We start from the raw sequence: 21,026 nt of genomic DNA on the forward strand, positions 1-21,026 counted from the left end.
ATTTTTTAAAATTTAGATATCTTATAATTTATTATTATTTTATGATAAACTGTTAAACAAAATTCGTCTAAAAGCCATATTGGGCTGAAAGGGTTTCTTAATATTAAAATACCCGCCCTCCTTCCACAATCTACCGTGAAGACCAGTTCAAGGTGAATACAGATAAACGGAAACACATGTGGCGCCTCCAAATATTATGTCATTTCAACATTCCAGACATTCCACAGCGAACTGTTTAGCGCGCGCTAAAGGGGATGACCTCTTTAATACAGCGATAGCTCTGAAGAAAATGGGTCAATGTGTCACTAAATAAGACAGAAATGCAAAACGCCCATGGCGAATGTCAGATAAAGATGGACTACATGGAACATATAGAGAGAGACAAGATGTCGATAGTGCGGTCCTTCTCCCAGATGTCACTTTCGTTCGCCCCATCATAACCTCAAAATATTTATGTAAATACGAATCTAGTTACAAAATCGTTAATATTGTTTTATTTACAACTTAAATGAATGAAGTCTAACTCAGGTAGTTACTTTTTACTATGTGCTATAATGGAATCGATATTCCCTAATATAATAAACAATGCAGGTGAACTTTGAGAAACAAACTAAATTACTTTAAGAATGTGCATGATCGCCCCATTGTATGCTGTGGAAGAGACTACAAAACCCAAGAAATGGTGACAACTGGGCTTGTTGTTCCAGTTTCGACTAGTGTTGTGAGCGAGATGTGAAAATGCCATTCTGAAAGTACGAAAAATTTTTATTTAATGAGAGAACAGTGCCTTAAACATAAATCGTGTCAATCAAACGTCTGGTACAAGTTGTACTTCCAGCAAAACTCTTTGGGGAACCGTAAATGAACTGGTAAGAAGCCTTTTACAAAATGAGATACCTCCAGTTTTGGAAGATCGTCTTCTGGCCTTAAGACAATGCTTTCCGCTTATGCAATAAGTTTATGCTCAGATTCAGCTCACACTCCGTTATAACGCACCATCGATTTTAGCGAACGCTTTTCTCGAAAGAATTTGCGCGGCCAATAGGTTATAACGAACTAATGTCTATTAAAAAGTATTATATTGATTTTTTTAGGCTATTTTTAGGGTATTTTTTTGTAGAGATGATTTTAAAACCGGGGAATCCCCATGTATTATGCGATTTCGGACTGCGTCGGCTGCAATTATTATTATTAGATGTTAAGACTTGAGTAATATACAAACCGTCGATACCCACTTGGCCTTGTATAAAATTAATGTGCACATGCCTAGGTTTAATTCAAACCCTTAATTAACCACTGTTCAAGTGGACGCAGTTACCCTTGGTCAAGGTGAATATAGTATATATTTATGGACGTATTGACTAGAATTGGATATATCGAACGATCGGCTAGAGCGCACCAAATCTCCGGTCTCCGCATATTCGATATAATTGAGTTCGACTGTATTTAAGAGAAACCTTATTTGTTATTAATTGAGTTATCGCAAAAGCTCTAAAAATTACACCGTAAAACAAACCTCGTTCACTCGGAAATACTTCCATTTGCAGAGATTATGTTGACCTACTTTCAGTAATTTAGTTTGAAAGTATGAAAACGGTTTAAAAAATATCCTTAAATTACCTGTAAATTCATTTGTCTACAAATTTCTAACTGCACTTAATTTTAAGACTGCAGAAAGCTCCTCAAGCTGCCCTAGAGTGAAGAAAATGGGTGAAAATAAAGCTGTTTACAATTAATTATTCTCTATAAGCTTTCCAGTCGAAGCACCTACCTCGCGTTCTAGAAATTCCATAATAGTTGATTAAAACTCCTTCCAAAGGAAATGAGATATTTGCACTCTTCACTGTGCATATTTTCACAACAAATTATTTATTGTTTCGCTGTTTAAGCAAAGTGCTAATTGTAAATCCCGAAGGTTAAGCCGGAATTTCAATTCAACTTTCGTCCAGAAATCACTTATAAAATGCTGATTGTAAAAAAGATTTAGAGCCGTTTCGCGATGAATTTCGCAATTATTTTATAATTGTTTATATTGATTTTTTCGGACATGATTGTGGTTTCTACTGAGTTTTTGGCCTAAATCCACAGCGTGGTATGTTTTTGAAATTAAGTCCCATTTTTCCACACCAAACTTTTTGAGATAGGTTTGTCAACTCTCACCGTTTTTTAGTTATAAGAAAGTGTCCAGAAATGTACATGATTATGAAAAATTATGGTAAAACTCGCATAAATCACTTCATGGTATTAGACAAACCACTTTACTTTTACCATAATTTACTAATTGGGAATTCCAAATAGTAACAACTGAAACGCCATTTCTAGGGGAATAATGTGTATTTTTAGAAACTTTGGCAAATATATAATTGGAAAACGATGAGAGGTACAGAAAAAACGCAAGAGGTAAAAAAGTTTCAAATTGAACAGCCATTGAACCAAATGGCATAATATTGAAAATGTACGTTTATACTTTGCATTAAATTGCTGAATTTCATTTTTGATATATTAAATCAACGAATTAATAATAAATACATATTCGCAGATCAATTTATTGCTAAATTGCGCCTATTGGTCAACGACCTTAGGTCTTTTAGTGATGGAATTGAGCATCGATGTCGTTTGGTAGAATGTGTATATTTAAATCTATATTTAAGATAGTCATTAAATAGGTATAACAATAGTAGATAACTTGATTTTGTTTTAATTTCAGTGTACTTACACTACGGACTGTCCACACGAAGATGGACAAGACCGGTACGATCTAATGGAAAGATCGGAAAGTACAGGGCGTTCCAAAAGTAAGTTTCTTGTATATTTTACTTCCTTTTATACCATTTTTCCTGTTTGCAGTTTAAGTACACAATCGTTTTTTTTTCCAAATAGTGTGTCCTGATAGATATTAAACGTGTTCAGGCCCAACATGTTAAATTGCGTATTGTTGCAAATATGAAAAGGTGTTAATGAGTCCATTGTTGAAAGATTAGTTAGTAACACATCCCAGAGCTTTCTAATGTTTTTTTTTTACAAATTTAAATGAATGGAACGAACGGTGGCTGTGGAATGCAAAATAAAAATATTCAAGTCAGGTTAATGTCTCGAATAAAGCAGGCTGAAATGCCTTTTCATCGAGTCAGATAAAGCTAATTTACAAACACAATAAGAGTGAGATATCTTTCGTGGTTTCCGATAAAGTAAATAATTACGTTCAGATAAAAGAGTATTTATTTAGAGATTTCATCTTCAAAACATGAGGGGATATTGTTAGTGTGCTCATTCCGTATAGTCGTGAAAGAACGAAGAAAAAATGTATCGAGGGAGATTAATTTTAATTAAAATGAACAACTTCATTTTTGCCCTGACATTGATATCTCCCAATATCAGGTAACAGTTTTAACATCAACTTTTTTTCTATCGCATTATTCTAAACTATCGTCATTCACTACATTGTCTATTAATTGGATTCATTTCAAAGTTTGAATTAAAAAAGTTCCACGAATCGACAAAAACTTATTTAGATTTTTATTTAACGCTTGTTCTCCTACCACAATTTGCGGAAGAAATCTATTTTCAAGATATAAGAATTCCTAATTTGTTAGTTTCACTTTAACAAGCTGTTAACTTGCAAATGCTGAATCCGGCACTTTCAATCTTGGCGCCAGTTTCCCCATGCATTGTAAAGCAGTATATCTCAGGAGGGTCAGTTAAATGACCCTTTTAGCCAAATATTTATTAATGGATCCTCGGATAACAAATGCATGCTGTCATGAGCCCTATTCATAAACAGTAAGATGTCAATATGATAACGTATTCTTGCCGTTGCCTGAGTGGAACATATTGGTGTAAACAGACAAATAAAATAGCCCTTCAATTAATTTAATTGCGAAGTTGCAAAGTCGAAGTGTCAGGCTTATTATTTTATATGACTAAAGGGAGTCCACGGGGAAGAAAGGGTGTTATTTTAGGATAGGAAATTTCAAGATAATTATCCCTATTAAGAGCTATTATCTTTCATCGAATAATGTAAGGAAGGTAGGGTCTGCTAACATTGGTTAGATAACATTCCGAAGTGGAAATTTTAAGACTACTGGAAGTCAAAGTTTCTTATGCAAGCCCAAGTGAATATCGTATTTTACCGAGGGTTAAAGGTTTTGTTTTAGTTAAAAACTCATTTAGCGCAATTAAGGAACTGAGTAAAATGTGAAACTCTGAAGGTACATTCTGAATAAATGTCTCACTCAATAAAATGGGGTTGGAGAAACCGCTCTGCATAAGCCAAACAACCATAAACGTAACCCTTCCATTTAACTCTCAATAAATTCCCCGCAAGCCATCAAGTGAAGACAGTAAAACAATGCTGACTTCCAAATTACGTCCCCCATTCTAGAATAGCGGAACGTATACAAACAGCTTTGTTTCCATTAAACCCAATAACACAATCAATCATTTACAGATGCTCCATTAATAGTTTGTTTTTAAATTAGGACATCACTACTCCGAAAGTAGTAAACGATGAGAGACGCCCCTATTGTTCGTTCAAAATGCATGTTTTCAAACCGAATCTCTTAAAGTTCTCACGGTATTCCGCACAAATATGAAATATTCATAAATTGATGTTTTGTAAAATTTGAATATCCATTTATTCGAATTCATCGAAACAAATACATACACGTTTCCTTGTAAATTTTGGATTTAACGTATTCCTTGTTGAGAATGGAGCTCAGCGATAGGTCGGGATGTGCGCTTTTATCCACTCAAAATCATATCGAAAGATCGTCGATTTCTATATATATATTTATTTCTTACGGGGTGCGCGCGCAAATGTAAAGAAATAAAGTTATTTCCCACGACTTCGTGCCCATATCTACACAGAGGGGATAAAACAAACAAATCAATTGCCCGGAGGCCATTTTAGTGGCAAGTGCATCGAATTTTAAACAGTAAAGCGGGAAATCGCTTTTATTTTTCACGAAATGTTATGGCCTTAGAGAAAGTATCGTATCCAACCCAAACTAACAATTTGCTTCTCATATGACCTACTACGCTCGTATGCGGCCCGTGCGCAAGCGTCATATTTGCGGAAAATGGGTAGCGTTTGCTATATTATCTCCAACCTTTCAGCTTCAAGTCTTTCTGCCCCTTTCATGTCTTTCTGTCCCATTCATGTTTTTCTGCACCATATCTGAAGCTCTTTAACATTTGTAGTTGACACTAACCGAAATTTGAGCAATCGCTGTGACTCTTTATCTGCAGACAACGACCAGTAAGTTTAGTGCAGATTTAGTATCTCCATTAAGTCCATGACACCAGTGAGCAATGACACTCCAAATTAACCTTAAATCAAAAGCAAGCAATGAAGCGTCAGCTGCGCAGCTTCACCGATCCACAGACTGCGTAGCGCGCGGGTCGGCGCAGCGTTTACAGGAGACTTTGACACCGTGCGTTTCCGGCAGGAGTGTCACTGCTGACCGTCTAATTTCGGTATTAAACAGATGCATTGATAATATAGGGCTCCCACGTCAAACTGCCTGCTGTGTACCTGTTGCAGTAGAAAATAACCGCTTGGCTCGGTTTGAATGGACTAATATATATCTTCAGAAAATTGAATACAGATTATTACGAGGGCTGGAAAGGCAAGGAAATCCACTATACTCTATCAAGTATAAATAATTCGAAAATAAACGTCAATACAACTTTCAATGCGATTTCAATACGATTAGAAGAAGCAATGGCAGTGAGGTAAAAAGCATTAAGGCGGCTTCCACGGCTCGTAAAAACGAGTTTCGTTTAAAATAAGTTCACTTCAACAACGAAAGTGCATTTCAGCAAACTAAAATAAATTCTACAATAACTTATCGACAGCTCCTCCTCCAAGTAAACACTTCGCTCGTTGAGTGTTTTCTCATGTGCACGAAATCATGCAATGTATACATTATTAAGCCAAACCCATCAACAATGTTATTCGAACTGAAAATATATATCCCAGTCATCTGTCATATCTTCAGAGAAATATGGGTTTTGACGAGACGAGTTACCAGTCTATTATTAGGCAATATATTTTAAAATACCTACATGCAGTACTTGAAATTAGCTCTGGCGGGCTGGAACATTTAAATTAAGTGCCATGGCAGTTATCAGCTGTGGAAAATTGATATAAATTGCTCAGAACCAATTAAATAAAAATAGCCCTCGTGAATCCGTGACTTTCGCATCCAACATATTGATTTAATCTTATTTTTGTCGAAATGGGTTTATTGAGTTGTTTCCAGTGTCCCGATCTTAGCCCATAATCGCTGATTACCATTTTCACGACGCCTGGAGTTGTTGGATAGAGCTTTAGTTTAAAATGAAACCTCTCTGTTTGTTATTCGCATGCCTACTTGCGTCTTTAACTTGATATTACTTTGAAAGACTTCGTGCAAATTTGTTAACGGGAGCAATTTTCATTTAACAAGCAAACTTATCCTAAAGTTTTCGTGGTGCAATTCTTCAATTTTGTACTCCCGTGCTCGTCCATCTAATTAATACCGAATAGACTTGTCAGTTCTCGGGAAGTCACTTAAATGTGGAAAATAATACGTTTTCTACAAAGAAACTGCTTTAAAGATTTTTTTCCTTAGGCGGAAATGGCGGTTTTCTCCTTTTTTTTTTGTAACGATTTTACACGGAGACCAATTAGAGCTTGTAAGAGAATTTGCCGCCTGTGGACTGCGATGGAAAATATATTGAGGAAATATTTCTGCATTGTTATTTTTGGGAAAAAATCGTCCCCCTGCTAATTAATCACGTTCCTCCACACTTGTACATTCCGTCTTGTGCGTGTTTATTCCCGGATCATAAAACTTGTGCAGTTTACGACAGCCAAAGGCCCCCTTTCCCCTGCACTGGGATAATTTCGTTTATATGTTGAGTGCTGACGTAGATTGTTATCTTGCGTGAGTTTTTGAAAGTGCTTTTTCGCTCAGAACTAATCGGGCAGGCTTTTCCACACGAAATGTTCGACCCTTGCAGAAGTTTCCGTTTGTCACACTCCACTAAAAGAAATACGATTCATGGTTTGATTTTTTCCCGCTTTATTTATTCACGAAGTTCTGTACAGATATTTTTATACCTCGTACGAAGTGTTTCAGGACCAAATACATATTTCAGGAGGAGATATCTCTGGCGAATTGAAACAGGAAATTTCCTATGTTTCTTTTCCAGAAATGTTCAGTTGCTGAGGTAGTTTCTGTTAATTCGCAGAACCACCTGGGCTAATGTGATCTCGCCTAGGTGCTCTGATATTTCTCTTCAGTATTCTCGCCAGATAGGCGGAAATCGGAGATTGGAGTTCGGAAAGGAGGTCAAACCTCAGTAAATTTCCAAGACAATTTTCTAAGCGCAACTTTGAACGTTTTAAATAATCGTAGACTAGGAAATTTTAGGTTTTCGGCCCTGGGCCGAACTTTCGATTACACCTGTGTGTAATTGAATGAAGGCTACGAAATTACAATTATTAGAACTTGAAATATGGAGGGAAACAATGGAACTTAGATTCGCCAGCCGAACTGGACTCTAAAATATGTCTTTTTATCGTACCAACTGCGGGCTGTCTCTTGTAGAAGCTCAGTTGCAGCTTAAATTCAAATGAATGAAGCATTTTCCAAAACATGGCAAATTTTGAGAATATTTTTCGCACCCCCGAGACCCGAGATTTTGTCCCCCGTCGTTTAATTGGTCGCTCAAGACTACCTAAAATTCAAAATAAACCAAAATACAAAATTTCACTAATATTTCAAAAATTGTCCTGCATGTCCACTGCAGTCAACTTCCGCAAAATATATGGGGTGTTTCACAGCTTGTCGGACGAACTTGAACCGCATATGCACTATTGCATAAGAAATTTATTTGTCAAAAGAAATTCTAATGGAAGTCCCGCAGGTAACCAGGTAAACAATAATCAAAGTTCATTTATTCTATATTACAAAAATTGTTCAAAATTGTTTCCATTGGCTTGAACGCAAGCTTGAGCCCGTCGAATCCAACTGTGGCAGACTAGTTCGAATGTTCCTCCTGCCTGCTGCTCCCGAAAATGCAAATTAGCGCCCGCCGTTATAATCCGATCTCGCAATTCTTGAATATTCTGAAGTTTAGAGCGGTGGACCTCGTTTTTTAAACATCCCAATAAAAAGAAATCTGAGGAATTTAAATCTGGAGACCGCGGAGGCCAAGTTACTGATCCGTCCCCGTCGATTCGACGTATCCCGTGTACTGAGTTAAAGCATTCCAGGAATACTAACGAAAATGTGGAGGTGGCCCATCGTGTATAAATTACATACGTGCTCGGATCGCCAAGGGCATATTTTCAAGAAGGATAAGGAGGGAGAAGGAAACAATTTCTCCACTTTTTTCAAATTTTTTATGTAAAGTGGTAACTTTAATACTGTCAAATGTAGGGAATGACCCTAATGAAATAAATAAACTTTTATTATTATTGCTTATCTCGTTAACTATAAGACTTAAATTGGATTTTTCTTTCACAAATGGACTTCTTATGTAACAATGCACACGGTGTTGAAGCTTGTCAGATAAGTTGTGAAACACTCTGAATAATTTAGTGTAATTTTTCATTTACCAGTTATACCACTCATACTAAAGCTATTTCCCTTGTCTGACCCAAATAAATGCATTTCCATTTGCAGTCGCAAAGCCGAATTGTCTCCTGAGAAGTTACCTAACAGAAGTTTTATTACAGTTTCTCTTTTGAGACAATGATTAATATAAACCCGGTACAAGTAAATGGTAGATATCGTATACGAACAGGTGAGCAACAAAACCCTTAATAACGTTTGCGTTAAATTTCATTGCATAATATTTCCAATTAATTGAGCATTTATGCTTATTACAAAGTAATCAGATATGAAATAATATTTGCATAATTACCTTCGTTTAGATTACAATGTGCATGTTTGTTGGTACCATATAATTGTATTTCAAATGTATTTAATTAATGTTTAACCAGGAAAAAAGGTGACGACGAATTAAAACTGACGATAGAGCGAAGAGCTCGCGGCAATGACGCGTCTAGAAGATTCGGCACAGTTCCAGAAAATTTGCGGGCATTCGTAAATTTTCTGGATAAGGCTCGAAGTTGCGTGTAAAAGTATATTTATCAAATCTGATAAATTGCCTTGATTGCAATCCATCATCGTTTTATCTATAGAAGACATGGGTATGGCACAGCTGATCTTTGCCGTTTCCTTGATGCCATCCCAAACGGTACAATTTTTAATAGGTCCCAATCAATAAGCGATTACAATTTCTCAATTATTGCCGTCGTCTAAATCTAATAATAGAGTCATTTTGATAGCTCAAAGCATCCCAATGGATACCTTGAGATCTCATTTTAAGAGGATAGTTGAGGCTGGAGCCTGACGTTTATATAAAGATAATGGCACAGTGGCACTTAAAAGTAATTTCATGAAGTATTCACAGATATTAAAAGGCCCCGCGGAAATTTTTCAATTAAAATCCTATTAAAATAAATCTGACAAAGCTTGACGTTATTTCTTGTGTTGCCATTGAACGAGATAGGCGTCTACTTTATTGGATTTTTTCGAGGGTCTTAGGCACCCCTTTAGGCATGCCTTATGGCTGTCATCCAGATACTTGAATAACATTGTGCGCTAAGTAATTTATTTTCGTTTTCATATCCCTGAATCCGTTGTGCTCCTCCATATGTTCAAGCCGTATCATTTGGCGCCGGCAATTCGCGGATATTCACAAGTTTGTTTAAATTTATTTTTGCAATTTAAGAGGTAAATACGCAATTAAACTTTCAGCCATTAGCAAACGGTCGTCGTCTATTTATGTGACATCCATGTTTGCTACAAGTAATTATAATGATATGCCAATAATATTTTCGACATCCAGGATGGTTTGCGGCTCAATTAGTGTTGCACGAAAGCCTAGATTGCCGCGAATGAAGTTCGTCTTCGGACAAAGCACTATATAAACATTATCTGCAATTTGGCTTAATATTCCGAACTTCAAGCTCTAACGTTTTAAAGAGTTTATGCCAACTAGGCCAACTTCTCTTATTGATCTTAAAATTATAATCTGTGCTCTGTGATCACGGACGAAAGTCCTCTACTTAAGCTCAGCAGACATAAAATTGAGGTACGAACCCAGGGGACACGATAACATTGAATAATGAGAGGGGAAAGTTCCTTTAGGTTCATTAGTAAATTTTGTTGCGAGAAGTATTACGCAGATCGCTAGGCAGGTGAAAATATTTAAAATAAACGAAGTACCTTTGCTCCAGTTCCAGCAGGAATTAGATCAGAATTAATGAGATCTTGCGGGCTAAGTGCAGGATTTTGATGGCTTTTCGGCGCAATTTCAGTATTTCTATTTCAGTATATGAATCGAAAAATATCTTAACTTAAATTTTTGCGTCGAAGGCGAACAAGTCGAGAGATCAGGTCCGGCTTAGGAAATATCGATGGGGAGGGTGCTGGAAGGACAGTGGACGATTGAATTGTAACGATTCGGAGGACGCAGCACTTCAAAGGTGATTCAACAGAATGCTGCTGCGTGGAAATCAGCCAGCGTGTTTTCTTTCGGAATGTGGCCACCATTGCTCCGCAGAACCTTGGATGGCACCGCATAAAGAGGCACTAATAAGGAACTCCTCGATGATAAACTCCAGAAAGTTCGTGCTTGTTTGGTCCCAGGCAGTAATAGTCAGGCGAAGGATGTGGAATTCGAAAACGCAGAGTTTACATTATTGCTAACTCTGTGTGTCACACCGTCTTTACATTAAAATTAACCATCTAACAAGTTTCCTCTTACAACATAAACATAAGCGCTTCCTCTCCAATCCTACTTCAATTGGATGCTGCAAAAATCAGTTAAAACCGTATGGTCAGTTTCAAATATTTGATGTAGACATTAGAGTTTCAGAAAAGGATTCCATTTTCTGCTTACTTTTGAAACGGATATCATGCGTTTACTTAACCTCATCACGTGTGACAAATCAGAAAAACCTTTTAAATATCCGTCGCAGTAAAAGTGGGACGTCAGGAAAACTGATACATCTTTTAATGACAGGCCCCGTTAAATTTTCACTTGTATAACGTGATAGGAGTTTATTCTGTGCAATGATAAAAATATAGATTTCTGAAACGAATCCATTGACATTTCCTCTCTATAATTCGTAATAATATCAGAAATCGAGCACATATAGCCCTAAAGTTAACGAGATCGGAATAGACAACGACAATGTACAAATCGCATTATTGAAGGAAATTAATTGGCGATGAGCACGTTACATTGTCATATTATTTTTGGAGTACTATTGATCTATCAAATTAAGCCCAAGTAGGATTTGATTCCCTGCGTTAAGGTGGGGATGGCCTGGACGGCACCAGGTGTTCTGGTACCGGCCGGGCTACTCGCTCTGTTATTTTTTCGTCGCTCTTAACTCGAAAGCGAAAAATAATGGGGAAAAATATAAATGGAAATATCGGGCAAAATAAAAATCAATTGAGCATACGAGAGGTCGCGGTTAATGCGGGAGTGTTTCCATAAGGAGCGTCCTGCACCATCACAAATGAGCCGGTGCTGGTACGTTCTCGATGCGCCCGATGACACCGGGACTCGGGAATTTCTTCGTACCCACGGATGACGTAATAAATCGTTTTTCCATTAATCAAGAACAAGAAACCAACATTTAAAAGTGCATTGCATTTCTTACGCCTTCGCCGTGAATAAAGTTCGACTCGATGGTTTTAATAGATGGCGTGATGTATGTATTGTTAACTATATCGCAGAGACAGTTTATTGAATAAGGCGTAAGTTCTTACTTTTATGTGCAGTTTTATGGCAGCAAAATAAATTTGAAATTTGTAACATGTTTGAAAGTTAGTAAGGATCCCAACTGTTAGCAATAAAATAAAGGTTTCCATTAGAAGTTATGGAGATAAATGTCTGTGGAAAACAACTTTTCATTTTTCCATGACGGCTTGGACTTTATTTTAATGTCAGTTGTTAGAAAACCTAAAATAATAGTAATCTATGATATCCGAGTCGATCGCTGCTCTTTTGTGTTGGAAAATTCCCACGTATTATTGATGGCATGGCAAACTCAGAGGTCCTTTTCTCGAAAATGACAACTGTTTTCTATAAAGGAACTATTTTCGTCCCAAAATGTGCAAGAGATAAAAATCATTTTCATGTCGCCCTAATCGCTCGGGCAATAATTCCAACAACACCAGGTATATTATGCATGAACATGATGGCAGCTATGTTCCCGTTGGAGAATGTTATGGCCTTTATTGGCTAGTTAAACGATGGGAGTCAAATATGTGGGTTCACAAAAGTTTGGAAGTGCTATTGGCGGACTTAAGTGAAGATACTTTCAGTAGTTTACGGCGAAGTTTGCGGCTTACGAACTAATTAAATATTAAAAACATGTGACAAGTGTCAGTTTAGTTCCTCAGATGTATTAATTTCAAGCTTTCAAACTGTCTCTCTCTCTCTCTCTCTAAGTTTAAAAGCTACACCGGACTATGGTCTTCATTCGTTAACTGAGACAGCGAACTAAAACCGCAGTGCAGACATATAATTAGTGACCTCAAGTGAGTATAATGTTGAGTTTTGCATGGAGAAATTTATCGGGAAAGATTAATGAAATACTAAATATATTAGAAGTGTTAGTTTAGCATGCACAGCTATCGATTTCCGTAAAAATTCACTTAAGAGGCAACACTCAGGCGAAACTTTTAAAATCACTCACAAGCGTTTATCGCAAGCCAGCTATAGAGAAATTAAATGCGCCTGAAAAGCACCTCACTGAGCCATAAAATGAAATTGCTACTTTTCGTGATATGCCTGTACATTATTTTAATGCAAGTCGAAAATATCAGAATAAAAGTTCATGCAGGTAGCTACGGGTTGAACATGTCATGGACTGATTTTCGTTTGAAAAATGATTTGTTGTTACGGAGCGAAAAGTGCTCGGTTCAGAATAAAGCATTGTTTTCCTGTTAAACCCTCGCAGAATTGTTATTTTATTAAAACAGCAGAAATAAAACGAGCAACTAGACCTGTTAAACTTAATAAAGAATGTCGAGTCGATTTCCATTTTTAAATCGCGATCTCAAACTCGCCCCAGTTCTAAGTTCGTATTGACAAAGGTAAATACAAGGCAGCCTTGGGAGACATTTTATTTAAATTTTGACCAATGTTTTGGGCATAACGCAATAAAAATGTTATAGGGGTTTTCCCCTCGGTATCTTAAATGGTGTCAAATTAAGTTTTATTGCGCTTTTTTCTGTTTGATTTTCCCCCCAGAGGATATTTTTGCAGCCTAAATACGAAACTTCATTCAGCTCCGCTCTAAGTGAGTAAATATATAGGTGCAGCTTATATTATTACAGCAGTGCCGAATATATATTTAGAATGATTTATGTACGTACGCGAACGTTCGCGGACCCCAACCGCGACGATCCCTGGGATTCGAAAATTCGAAAAATTCCGACGACTTTCCGAATCGTTCGAAAAACCTGAAATTTTCTGGAAAAACTTTTCTACCTTTCGCTCGGCTTATCCGGACCCCGCGTCGTTTAATCCAGCCGAACCACCTCGGAGGGCGCTCTTCACCGGACCTAATATCTGGAAGAACTCCGTCATGATGGCGATGGGTTCAACAAACGTAACCGCACACGTATATTGCTAAGCTAACGCTGTGACCACCCAGGCAGATGTCTGGCAAATTAGTTATTGCAACTGGATATACCTGCCAGGCTCAAACTTTAGCAATTAATGTATTGTAAATGTTGTGCAAATATCCAGGAGGATGAAAATATGTTCGTTCATTAATCCACTTGCAGAGGTATTTACCAATAAGGATCTGGCGATGTGAAAAGTCGAAACAGGTGCCCAAGTCTAACTTCGCCTTTTCATTCGTTAAAAAATACGTCGCTTTTAAGTGACATTTAAATTCATCACGTGCGGAGTAGCAAAGAACTAATTATAGTGATAATATGAACGGGTTGCACATCTCGAATTACAATTTCAAGGGGTATTTACCCGTGGTAAACAGGGCGATAAATATAACGCGTAACCTTATTCAGAACGGACGCTAAAAATTACGCATTCAAGTGATGAAAGGGAAGCACTAAGTATTGCGGACATGTAAGCGTCGTGTAGATACATTTTAAAGGACAAAAACAAATTTCTCTTTATATTTGATAAACCAGCATCTGTGAATTACAAGAACTACACACCGGGGAATTTCGTCTCATCCAAATTCAAAATCAAAAGTGTCACGGGCATGAAAAGTTAAAGCTCTGCGCTTTTAAGCTCAGCTCAAGATATATGGAGCTTGATGGTAACATAATTTAAAAGTGGGAATGTTGGAAAACATGATAATATACGATAGGAAGGACTGTGGAAATTTTAAGTATAGCTTGAAATAGTTAATTGAATTGTATTACTAAACGCTGCGAGTTACTGCTAAATGTGCGAAAAAGAGACGAGAGGACCCGAGAAGCAATTTAGGGTCTTTTACCGTAACGCTACGTTTTTAACAAAATAATGGTGAGACCTGATTGAGCGAACGACGGGTAGAAGTTTATGGAAATTGTTAAACAAAATTGTAACATGCTGCACGTGCTTAATATTGAGAGAATCCCCCGAAGGTTTGGTGAAGAACTTGCTATGTTCGTGTTCGAAACCGTTTGAACCATTTAATTCAAAACTGCAATGGGAAGCCGTATCAAACCATTACGTAGACAGATGATGGTTTGATGAGGATCCCTCTTAGACCGGGCGTATTCGACCAGTCGGTCCTCTCGAACTCCACACCTCTCGCCGCTGCCGTATAGAAATGTTTGGGTTGTGGAAGTGTTTAAAGTAACAATGGACGTTTTAAATTTTAAATATCCGAACACAATATAGGAATCTATACCTCTGCCCTGTCTCCCCTCTTTAAAAACAACCCGTTTCTTCAAATTCCCTTAAAAATTCGTAAAGTACCTTCTAAGCTTCCAAACGGAAATCCCTGATCAAACACCGTAGTCAGGGACCAAACAGTTGTTAAAACTCCTGTACTTTAAACTCCACCCGAAGGACGAAAATGGAGATTTTGACAAGTTAACCAGGAAATATACGGCAAATCCCAGGTCGAATTAGTTGTACGCGAAGTTGCTAGCTACCCAGGTCATTTACTAGCATGCGAGATAGCTACAACTACATGATGTTCCTAACGACCCCCTTTTTCCCCACTGAAATATTTTGCTTGTTCTCACGAACCCACTCCAAATATTTCCAACAAGTTTCTGTTCCTTCTGAACGCGGCTCAATTCGCGGCCAAAGCCAATTGACATTCCAAGCAGTGTTTCTATCTTAAAACGCAAAATAATCTACTCTGGGCCTCTGAATTCTATTCCACAGCAAATTGCCTCCTCACTAATGGCTACCCCAACCCAGCAGTTTATTTTCATGACCCTCTATCGAAATAAAATCAAAAGAGATTCCGTCAAGGTCCTCCGAGGTTTTGCTCATCTGATGATCTATATTTTTCATTCTCAAACACTCCAAAACCTCGTGTACAATTAACTTCTGCCTCTCCAGATATCTCTGGCAGGTGGAGGAAGTTGACGTCCATGTGGCACTACGTGACCGTGTCATTTCCGTGGTTTTTCTGTCTTTTCTATTCAGTTCAAGCCTCGAAGCATTTCGGCATGTTTTTTCACGGCAATTCTCGCATTTACATCGTCATAGGTGCATGCCATGCCCCTGGCAGCCTGACGCGGGCTCTCCTTCGGGACAACCACATTCGGGGCCATCATGTAAATTTTAACCCCAAAACTACCCAAGTATTAAGTTTTTTCGGGTATTCTGCTAAGTACGAAACTATTTATCCTGGAATTCTCATAGAGTATTATGTCCAATTTCTTTGTCGTCTAAACGTTTGGCCTTTCTTCGGAGCAAGAAGCTATGAATTTCCTAGTTCTTTGTATAGCGTATAGTATTCTCATGTAGAGGCACTATCTTTTGTTAGCGTAATATCAATACTGTACCCTTTAAAATTGTGAGGCAAATTTAATAGGGTTGTTTGCCCGGAACATACCTATCTAATTTATTATCCCTTTAAAGTACGTTTTAAAGAGGAAATTTGAAGTTCACAAGGTTGCCACACGATAGGGTAAAAGTGTGAAGATATTCCGGTTTGCTAATTAAGGCTAAGTATGAAACCCTGAGCCCTTTGATTCAATCAGACTTTCCATTAGGAAAATAATTAATAAGTGTTTTCCGAGCAATAGAGCTTCTGCTTTTCAGCGAGATGATTAATCATTACTTTGTAACCCGATAAATAACCAAAATAATTTATTCTTATTAATCAAGCGGTCGATTTATGGCGTTTGCTAGATATAAGTCCTGGTTCGATGCAGATTTCTGACGCCAGTCTGATGCCAATGTGGATGATCGCTTTTAGCATTTTTCCTGCCAGCGTAACCGAACTGTAAATAAGTGAGTAATTTGAACTTTTCGGTTTTTTATCAGCTGTTGGCTCCCACAATGCAAAACGCTCTCCATGCAATCAGGTTAATGGGACACTTTTCGAAATATATTATTTTTATTACAATGGAGATTAAAATTGCCCCTCTGCAGGTTTTTGTGCAATTTGAAATAAATCTTCCAATTAAGCGAAAAGTATAATAAATCAGAGCTAATAACGGGTGACAAAATTCGTTGGGAGATTGTTTTCAATTTGAATTTATGAGAAATAAAATGTAAATGTGACAAAATAGGGAAGTAAAATTCTTCTGCTTGAGTCGAGGCGAGAGAGGCCACTTTATTTGTGTTTATACTGTTTCTTCTAGACCATAAAAAGGGAATATTTTTTAATTCGCCCAAAACATCTTGTCTTTATGATGTCTTGCAAACCGGGACCTGGCCGTATTCCTAAGTTTGCCGGCAAACAGCCTTCGAGTCTTCAAAGCGAATTTTAATCGGTAGCCCTCAACAATTCTTTCAATAATCCCCCTTGTGACCAACCTCCATTATCCCGTCTTACCCGCACATTCTCATGGTGAATAAGAAATAAAGCAGGTATTTTCAAGTTAACATTAGATGCCTGTCTTCATAGAAAAATGAAAAATGGAGATAGAGGGGAATGTGTGTTGGCTATTGAGTTCATTTGTCATTTTCCTTTCTCCCTTAAAAAAAGGTTTGGACTAGGAAGCAGAAAATATTACACACACAATGATGTTGAAATAGGCTGGATAACAAGCTCACGAAATACAGTAGTTTGTAGAGGAATATCAATTTCGATATCAATTATGTTAAATTAGTTATCGTTATTACAGAGCTCTAGTAAAGCGTGTTTATTATGGTCTGATGATAAACGATCCAAGTTTACTGACCGAAATAATCACATAATTGCGGTTGAGCTTCCAAGACTAGGTAATCCACATGTGTAATTAAAATTCAGCGACATTATTGAGCATTTCGATCAGAAAACGTGATAATGGCCGACACCCCAAAACGCAACGGTCAAAATTTTGCTGAAACGATGTTTGGTGGATGGCACCATCACGTTGGTGAGGGGGGAGGGGGAGGGGGAGGGGAGGGGGGGGTAACGCTCCACCGTCCATACCGAAAATAACACTTTTGCGCAATAAAATTCAAATTAATTTCGTTTTAAGCGTTTCTAAATGTAAGTGCACAATATAACACTGAATAAGCTTCAGTCCGGGTTATAAAAGGGGTGGGAACCTCCTCGTTTTACGCTTACGCCGCGCTGTGCCGTTAATTAAGTAAGGACTTTAAAAAAGGGTCAAGAACCATCAACTGTAGGGTTTAGTTTCCGTAAATATGTTACCGCTAGTTATTTTAAAACGCTGCGAGTGCAGTTAATTTCTTTTTCCGGTATTTTCTATACCTTGAGCTACCTTTATTTATCTTCGATTTACATGTAAAAGACTGGAAAATTACACGTTGCCAACATTTCCCGTTTTACTTTACTTTACGTGCCTGTTTAATTTATCTATGCGTAGCTAACGTTACAAGGGTGAAACGGAAGATTTATTCACACACTCCTTAAACGTGCATGCTGGGCGCACTAAAAGTGTTTCGCAACAGGAAAACAGGATTTTTTTACATTCATGCTCGAACCTCCCATGAGGAAATATGGTAACAGCATGCTTGGTGGTTAAATTTTGTGCAGTGAAAATCCCTAATTAAACCACTCGAATTGCCCTGGTTCTCCACCGAGTTATAATGGTACATTTTGTTGCTCGTTTTAACTCAAATTTTTCCCAATGCATGAAAGGAGCGCCTCAAACCACCAGGCATATTGTTTTTAGCATCTCCAGATTATATGTATTCCGAAGATAACAATTTTCAGTAGAAAGGTGTCGAGAGGCGAGGGTGAATCATTTAGTTTGCAGTTTTGCAGAAGGCACGATTGGAATCTGCCCTTAAAATATCATGACTTTCTCGTAGGCTTCGCACAAATCTCGCGTTAGCTCAAGTAGGTGATAAAAAACTCTTTTAAAAACTGCCGAAATAACATCGATCATTATCGAATCAGCTTTATCTTTTAGGCGTTGGCCCCCCTAAAATTAGTTATCAGGTCTGGCTTTTATATAGCAAAAAAATGGGATCTAAAATAAACCTTTTAAGAAAAGATTTCGGCTTAAACATCATCTCAATAAAACGAAAAGTGATCGTCAAAATAAACGACTGAGAAGGGAACACCGATTTAATGGCGACTTAAATTATACTTAGCTTTACCTTCCTCTAAGTACCCCATAAATTCGGTATAAATCTCCCAAAAAATCTCTCCAGTACCGTTCTTCACTTACTCATTGACAGCCATTTCATCGTCTGCATTATAATGACCTTCTGAGCGTAAATATTTACACCTTGATTTGTTATTGCTTCCTTCTTGCGTTTTGATGCTAAAACTGAAAGGATCGCGTTCTAACTCTTCCTAAGTAGATTGTAAACGAAACTAATTTAATGATTTGCCACGGGCGTTAAGGGAACTCACAGCGATTCGCTAAAGAAGTATGTTGAAGAATGTTATAATACCATCAACATCCGCCTATAGACGATGTCCGAAAATATATTGAAAGCGTTCCCCATAAAGAAGTTTCGCCCGCACATGATTTATTGCACCTTTAGAATAGCAAATGAAGCCTTATTATATCATATTAATCCTTCTGAAAGAACTCAGGTTCACTTGCTCTGCTCCTATTAAAAGCTTGCTTATCACTGACTAGGGAGCCCTCTTTGGATTATTTACCTTTTGTTCAAGTTTTTTCGCCTGCGAATCTGGAATTACCCTTCCTGCTAATGAATTACGAAAGGGACAACTTCAGGTTACACCGGTAAAAAATCGGTCAGTCTCAGATTCTTTCTTCCCGTGTCTATTCGACCTTTTTTACGTTCAGAAAATTCAAATCAGCAGGGATTATTGCTAATGAGCGGAGATCTTCAATTAACGGTGATAACGATTCAAGCATATCTGAAATTTACATCAAACGCAGGATTTACCAATAAATCTGCTCGTATGCTACGTAAAACGAATTATCATTACATTGTGCTGATATTTATGCTACTATAATTATGTAATTCGGCGGAAGGTAATTGACAAATAATAAAATTAATTTTAATAAATGACCCTAATAATGCTCGTTAACAAGAACATGGAAATGATAATTTCCGCTTGACACAAGCTGAAAGGTACGGTTTAATGAGATCTATAAAGAAAATAGTACACGCTCTGGCAGGAGCAAAGGATGGGAATGAAAAGAAGTCAAAGGAGAGTCACTATTACAGTACCTGTTTATTAAATTTCAACTTCGAGATTTGCTTAAAAAGAGTGGATAGATGTAGAGACATGGGCATTTCAAAGGGAGTCATGTCCGGCATTTCATTCTCCTAACTTCAGCCGGAATTTTAAATTTGGAATTGTTATCTTTTGCGCAGAAGCGGCTGCGTCGCTATTTTAGATTTCGAAAGGAACTGAAACAACCCTAAAGATATTTGTGCCACTCATCGCATCCACCGATCAAATATAAAGAAAACAATTTCTCTAGCTTTTTAAAATTTTAAAGGTCTTCCTTGATACCCCGTATTAAGGGTAAATTTTCAATAGCAGCGATCCGTAGCCCACCATGAGATGAAATCCCTACCCACTCCAAGTTTTTAAAGGGCACGGAAATCAAATCGGGGGTTTACGAGGTATTTGGTTTAGAATTTCACTTAAAATTTCGTCGTTCCCGTTTCAGTTGTATTTAAGGCTTAATTAATTAAATTACTTTTGTTTTCTTGAAAATATACGGATCAATAAAAGCTGAGGAGCGCGGCATCTCCACAATGTTAAATAGGAAAGAAAAACGCTGGATGGCACGAACCACGTTTTTTTGAAGAAATTTATTAATTATTTCTCGTTTTCTTTATTTAATTTTCGTCTGTCATTTTAACTTTATGACGATCATTCCAAGCTCTGCAGGTCTAAAGTGAATTGCAGAAAAATTAGATCGCGGTGAATTTATATAAAGAATTATGCTATCGATACGATTATCTTTTGTCCTACTTTTCAATAATATTAAATTGCATTACGTTTATTCCAGTCCATTTAATTTGGAAATTATGTTTCAAGCTCTGTTAGAATTCTCATAATGATGTTTCATACTTTTTCATTAAAATTTCATTACTGTTTAGCCCAAGCTTTGTTAATAATATTTTTCGGTTCAACAATACCTACCATGGTTTAGCGTTCTATCCATTACAATATTTAGCACCGCGCATAGCCTTGTATTTAAAGAGTTAAATTGGTTTTGAGCTTTTCAATAAGCCTTGGTTAACGGTTCAATTAATTCATTTAAATCAAACAAAAAAAAATTATTCAATTCCCCGCTTTAAAAAAGAGTGTGTCTAAGGGCTGATGTACGGCCTCGCGTTAAGCAACAGTCAAAATGCAGCGAAGATCGATGGACTTTCTAGAATCTCTCATATGTCGGAAAGAGTCG

General features: G+C 37.4%; 1 protein-coding gene and 1 long non-coding RNA gene across 3 annotated transcripts in view; one reads left to right on the forward strand and one right to left on the reverse strand.

Moving 5' to 3' along the window:
* The window catches only part of LOC136350548 (zwei Ig domain protein zig-8-like), a 207,445-nt gene that overhangs the window by 180,116 nt on the left and 6,303 nt on the right, over positions 1–21,026 (reverse strand). The gene's annotated exons all lie outside the window — the stretch shown is intronic.
* Positions 441–21,026, forward strand: part of LOC136350549 (uncharacterized) — a 31,092-nt gene continuing 10,506 nt past the window's right edge. Inside the window, exons 1-3 of the long non-coding RNA XR_010734174.1 lie at positions 441–528; positions 592–869; positions 2,708–2,795. This is a non-coding gene — a long non-coding RNA (uncharacterized lncRNA). The remainder of the gene's footprint in view (positions 529–591; positions 870–2,707; positions 2,796–21,026) is intronic.

This window comes from Euwallacea fornicatus, chromosome 3, assembly GCF_040115645.1.
Source record: "Euwallacea fornicatus isolate EFF26 chromosome 3, ASM4011564v1, whole genome shotgun sequence".
NCBI lineage: Eukaryota > Metazoa > Arthropoda > Insecta > Coleoptera > Curculionidae > Euwallacea > Euwallacea fornicatus.